Genomic DNA, 7,251 nt, shown 5'->3' on the forward strand with positions numbered 1-7,251 from the left:
GATACAGTCTGTCACCATCTCACCTACCCCCATCGGATACAGTCTGTCACCATCTTACCCTCCCCCATGACATACAGTCTGTCACCATCTCACCCTCTCCCATAGGATACAGTCTGTCACCATCTCACCCTCTCCCATGAGATACAGTCTGTCACCATGTTACCCTCTCCCATGAGATACAGTCTGTCACCCTCTCCCACTGGATATAGTCTGTCACCATCTTACCCTCTCCCATGAGATACAGTCTGTCACCATCTCGCCCTCTCCCATAAGGATACAGTCTGTCACCATCTTACCCTCTCTTATCAGATACAGTCTGTCACCATCTAACCCTCTCCCATGAGATACAGTCTGTCACCATCTCACCCTCTCCCACTGGATACAGTCTGTCACCATCTTACCCTCTCTTATCAGATACAGTCTGTCACCATCTTACCCTCTCCCATGAGATACAGTCTGTCACCATCTCACCTTCCCCATGAGATACAGTGTCACCATCTCACCCTCTTCCGTGAGATAGTTTGTCACCATCTCGCACTCTCCCATGAGATACAGTCTGTCACCATCTCACCTTCCCCCATGACATACTTTATCTCACCTTCCCCCATGAGATACAGTCTGTAACCATCCCACCCTCTCCCTTGAGATACAGTCTGTCACCGTCTCACCTTCCTCCATGAGATACTTACTCTCACCCTCCCCCATGACATACTTTATCTCACCTTCCCCCATGAGATACAGTCTGTAACCATCTCACCCTCTCCCTTGAGATACAGTCAGTCACCATCTCACCTTCCTCCATGAGATACAGTCTTCACCTTCCCCTCCATGAGATACTTTCTCTCGCCCTCTCCCATGGGATACAGTCTGTCACCATCTCACCTTCCCCAATGAGATACAGTCTGTCACCATCTCACCCTCTCCCATGGGATACAGTCTGTCACCATGTTACCCTCTTCAATGAGATACAGTCTGTCACCATCTTACACTCTCCCATGAGATACAGTCTGTCACAATCTTACCCTCCCCCATGAGATACAATCTGTCACCATCTCCCATGAGATACAGTCTGTCACCATCTTACCCTCCCCCATGAGATACAATCTGTCACCATCTCCCTTGAGATACAGTCTGTCACAATCTTACCCTCCCCCATGAGATACAGTCTGTCACCATCCCACCCTCTCCCTTGAGATATAGTCTGTCACCGTCTCACCTTCCTCCATGAGATACAGTCTGTCACCATCTCACCCTCCCCCATGACATACTTTATCTCACCTTCCCCCATGAGATACAGTCTGTAACCATCTCACCCTCTCCCATGAGATACAGTCTGTCACCATCTCACCTTCCCCTGAGATACAGTCTGTCACCATCTCACCCTCTCCCATGGGATACAGTCTGTCACCATCTCACCTTCCCCAATGAGATACAGTCTGTCACCATCTCACCCTCTCCCATGGGATACAGTCTGTCACCATGTTACCCTCTTCAATGAGATACAGTCTGTCACCATCTTACACTCTCCCATGAGATACAGTCTGTCACCATCTTACCCTCCCCCATGAGATACAATCTGTCACCATCTCCCATGAGATACAGTCTGTCACCATCTTACCCTCCCCCATGAGATACAATCTGTCACCATCTTACCCTCCCCATGAGGATACAGTCTGTCACCATCTTACCCTCCCATGAGATACAGTCTGTCACCATCTCACCCTCTCCCATGGGATACAGTCTGTCACCATCTACAGTCTGTCACCCTCTTCCCATGAGATACAGTCTGTCACCATCTTACCCTCTCCCATGAGATACAGTCTGTCACCATCTTACCCTCTCCCATGAGATACAGTCTGTCACCATCTCACCCTCTCCCATGGGATACAGTCTGTCACCATCACTCCTCCCCATGGGATACAGTCTGTCACCATCTTACCCTCCCCATGAGATACAGTCTGTCACCATCTCACCCTCTCCCATGAGATACAGTCTGTCACCATCTCACCCTCTCCCATGAGATACAGTCTGTCACCATCTTCACCCTCTCCCATGAGATACAGTCTGTCACCATCTCACCCTCTCCCACTGGATACAGTCTGTCACCATCTCACCCTCTCCCATGAGATACAGTCTGTCACCATCTTACCTCTCCCATGAGATACAGTCTGTCACCATCTCATTCCCCTCCCCATGAGATACAGTCTGTCACCATCTCACCCTCTTCCACCTCTCCCATGATACAGTCTGTCACCATCTCACCCTCTCCCATGAGATACAGTCTGTCACCATCTCACCCTTCCCCATGACATACTTTATCTCACCTTCCCCATGGATACAGTCTGTCACCATCCCACCCTCTCCCACCTCCCTGGATACAGTCTGTCTGTCACCATGAGATACAGTCTGTCACCATCTCTCCCCATGAGATACAGTCTGTCACCCCTCCCCCATGAGATACAGTCTGTCACCATCTCACCTTCCCCATGAGATACAGTCTGTCACCATCTCACCCTCTCCCCATGAGATACAGTCTGTCACCATCTCACCTCTCCCATGAGATACAGTCTGTCACCATCTCACCCTCTCCCATGGATACAGTCTGTCACCATCTCACCCTCTCCCATGAGATACAGTCTGTCACCATCTCACCCTCTTCCATGAGATACAGTCTGTCACCATCTCACCCTCTCCCATGAGATACAGTCTGTCACCATCTCACCCTCTCCCATGAGATACAGTCTGTCACCATCTCACCCTCTCCCATGAGATACAGTCTGTCACCATCTCACCCTCTCCCATGAGATACAGTCTGTCACCATCTCACACCTCATCCCATGAGATACAGTCTGTCACCATCTTACCTTCCCCATGAGATACAGTCTGTAACCACCATCTCCTCTCCCTCCCACTGGATACAGTCTGTCACCATCTCACCTTCCTCCATGGGATCACCTCCCCAGACATCTTCACCACCATCTCACCCTCCCCATGAGATACAGTCTGTCACCATCTCACCCTCTCCCTTGAGATACAGTCTGTCACCATCTCACCTTCCTCCATGAGATACTTTCTCTCACCCTCTCCCATGGGATACAGTCTGTCACCATCTCACCTTCCCCAATGAGATACAGTCTGTCACCATCTCACCCTCTCCCATGGGATACAGTCTGTCACCATGTTACCCTCTTCAATGAGATACAGTCTGTCACCATCTTACACCTCTCCCATGAGGATACAGTCTGTCACCATCTTACCCTCCCCATGAGATACAGTCTGTCTCACCTCATCCATCTCCCATGAGATACAGTCTGTCACCATCTTACCCTCCCCATGAGATACAGTCTGTCACCATCTCACCCTCTCCCCATGAGATACAGTCTGTCACCATCACCCTCTCCCTTGAGATACAGTCTGTCACCATCTCACCCTCTTCCCATGGGATACAGTCTGTCACCATCTCACCCTCTCCCATGAGATACAGTCTGTCACCATCTCCACCTCTCCCATGAGATACAGTCTGTCACCATCTTACCCTCTCCTATGAGATACAGTCTGTCACCATCTTACCCTCTCCCATGGGATACAGTCTGTCACCATATCACCTATCCCCATCGGATACAGTCTGTCACCATCTTACCCTCCCCCATGAGATACAGTATGTCACCATCTCACCCTCTCCCATAGGATACAGTCTGTCACCATCTCACCCTCTCCCATGAGATACAGTCTGTCACCATGTTTCCCTCTCCCATGAGATACAGTCTGTCACCATCTCACCCTCTCCCACTGGATACAGTCTGTCACCATCTTACCCTCTCTTATCAGATACAGTCTGTCACCATCTTACCCTCTCCCATGAGATACAGTCTGTCACCATCTCACCTTCCCCATGAGATACAGTCTGTCACCATCTCACCCTCCCCCTTGAGATACAGTCTGTCACCATCTCACACTCTCCCATGAGATACAGTCTGTCACCATCTCACCTTCCCCCATGACATACTTTATCTCACCTTCCCCCATGAGATACAGTCTGTAACCATCCCACCCTCTCCTTTGAGATACAGTCTGTCACCGTCTCACCTTCCTCCATGAGATACTTACTCTCACCCTCCCCCATGACATACTTTATCTCACCTTCCCCCATGAGATACAGTCTGTAACCATCTCACCCTCTCCCATGAGATACAGTGTCACCATCTTACCCTCTTCCGTGAGATAGTTTGTCACCATCTCGCACTCTCCCATGAGATACAGTCTGTCACCATCTCACCTTCCCCCATGACATACTTTATCTCACCTTCCCCCATGAGATACAGTCTGTAACCATCCCACCCTCTCCCTTGAGATATAGTCTGTCACCGTCTCACCTTCCTCCATGAGATACTTACTCTCACCCTCCCCCATGACATACTTTATCTCACCTTCCCCCATGAGATACAGTCTGTAACCATCTCACCCTCTCCCTTGAGATACAGTCAGTCACCGTCTCACCTTCCTCCATGAGATACTTTCTCTCACCCTCTCCCATGGGATACAGTCTGTCACCATCTCACCTTCCCCAATGAGATACAGTCTGTCAACATCTCACCCTCTCCCATGGGATACAGTCTGTCACCATGTTACCCTCTTCAATGAGATACAGTCTGTCACCATCTTACACTCTCCCATGAGATACAGTCTGTCACAATCTTACCCTCCCCCATGAGATACAATCTGTCACCATCTCCCATGAGATACAGTCTGTCACCATCTTACCCTCCCCCATGAGATACAATCTGTCACCATCTTACCCTCCCCCATGATATACAATCTGTCACCATCTCCCTTGAGATACAGTCTGTCACCATCTCACCCTCTTCCATGGGATACAGTCTGTCACCATCTCACCCTCTTCCATGAGATACAGTGTGTCACCATCTTACCCTCTCCCATGAGATACAGTCTGTCACCATCTTACCCTCTCCTATGAGATACAGTCTGTCACCATCTTACCCTCTCCCATGGGATACAGTCTGTCACCATATCACCTTCCCCAATGAGATACAGTCTGTCACCATCTTACCCTCTCCCACTGGATACAGTCTGTCACCATCTCACCCTCTCCCATAGGATACAGTCTGTCACCATCTCATCTTCCCCAATGAGATACAGTCTGTCACCATCTCACCCTTTCCCATGGGATACAGTCTGTCACCATGTTACCCTCTCCCATGGGATACAGTCTGTCACCATCTCCCACTGGATACAGTCTGTCACCATCTTACCCTCTCCTATGAGATACAGTCTGTCACCATCTCGCCCTCTCCCATGAGATACAGTCTGTCACCATCTCACCTTCCCCCATGACATACTTTATCTCACCTTCCCCCATGAGATACAGTCTGTAACCATCCCACCGTCTCCCATGAGATACAGTCTGTCACCATCTCACCCTCTCCCTTGAGATACAGTCTGTCACCGTCTCACCTTCCCCATGAGATACTTTCTCTCACCCTCCCCCATGAGATACAGTCTGTCACCATCTCACCCTCTCCCATGGGATACAGTCTGTCGACATCTCACCCTCTTCCATGAGATACAGTCCGTCACCATCTCACCTTCCCCAATGAGATACAGTCTGTCACCATCTCACCTTCTTCAATGAGATACAGTCTGTCACCATCTCACCCTCTCCCATGGGATACAGTCTGTCACCATGTTACCCTCTCCCATGGGATACAGTCTGTCACCCTCTCCCACTGGATACAGTCTGTCACCATCTTACCCTCTCTCTTGAGATACAGTCTGTCACCTTCTTACCCTCCCCCATGAGATACAATCTGTCACCATCTCACCTTCCCCAATGAGATACAGTCTGTCACCATCTCACCCTCCCCCACTGGATACAGTCTGTAACGATCTCACCCTCTCCCATGAGATACAGTCTGTCACCATCTCGCCCTCCTCCATGAGATACAGTCTGTCACCATCTTACCCTCTCTCTTGAGATACAGTCTGTCACCTCCTTACCCTCCCCCATGAGATACAATCTGTCACCATCTCACCTTCCCCAATGAGATACAGTCTGTCACCATCTCACCCTCCCCCACTGGATACAGTCTGTCACGATCTCACCTTCCCCATGAGATACAGTCTGTCATCATCTCGCCCTCCTCCATGGGATACAGTCTGTCACCATCTGATTCTCCCCCAGGTGATAATGATTTTCAGGGGCACCTTGTTGTACAGTGTACCAGGCCTTTATGGAGGAGAATCTGCTTTCAAACAATCTCAGTAAAGCTTCACATGTTCACTGGCAGTAAATGCAAATCCTCTATCGACCTGGGAGTGCAGTTTGACAGGTTTACCACAAACAGACAAGTCTGCATAAAATCAATAGAAACTGAAGTTACCCAAGCAAGCACTAACCTAACACTGAATAACCATAACCGTTGGATGTTACAATCCTTCAAATTGTTCCCAGTGATCCTGATGGCAAAGAACAGCTAATGCTCGGTGATCTCTTTGACTGTTGTTTTTCTAAAATGCCCATCAAGAAAATATTGTTTTTCTGCCTAAATCTTGAAATATTTGGGGAAGGAATTGCTATTTTCTTACATTACTGGCCATGTTGAACTCCAAATGTCCGTATTAACCCAGAATATGACTGTGAGATAGGTTTAAAGCAGCATTACTGCACCTCAGGGGTGTTGTTGAAAGCATGTCATTTAATGAATTTTGTATATACGCCACTCTTTTAATTGTAGAATATTTACTGGCTTAATTTTCGTCTTAGCTTGTTGAAAATGGTCAACAAATGGAAATCATTCTTGGGTACTAATGAGTGAGTGAGTTGGGTTATACGCCGCTTTTAGCAGTATTCCAACAATATCACGGTAGGGTACACTAGAAATGGGCTTCACACACTGTGCCCATGTAGGGAATCGAACCCGTGTATTCGGCGTGCCCCCGGGGTAGAAATGACGTGACAGAGGAACCGAAAGTGTTTTTGACTCTCGTATGGTGGCTTACTTATGGTTCCGGGTAAGTTTGTTCTAAATATTCATTTCAGATAAATACATACGTTACTGGCTATCTCACTGTCCTTTGATGAAAGCGTCCTCGAAAATAGATATGCATTGCTTTGTCCAGTCACCAAAAGGGCTGGAATATTGCTGACGTGGTTTAATAGCGTTAATAGTTTGATTAACTCACCTCGTAACCGTACCGTATTTCAGTTGGTTTGTTGTTTAACGCCGCACTCAG

Source organism: Haliotis rubra, unplaced genomic scaffold (assembly GCF_003918875.1).
Source record: "Haliotis rubra isolate DU_JTF1 unplaced genomic scaffold, ASM391887v1 Scf387, whole genome shotgun sequence".
NCBI classification, from domain to species: domain Eukaryota; kingdom Metazoa; phylum Mollusca; class Gastropoda; order Lepetellida; family Haliotidae; genus Haliotis; species Haliotis rubra.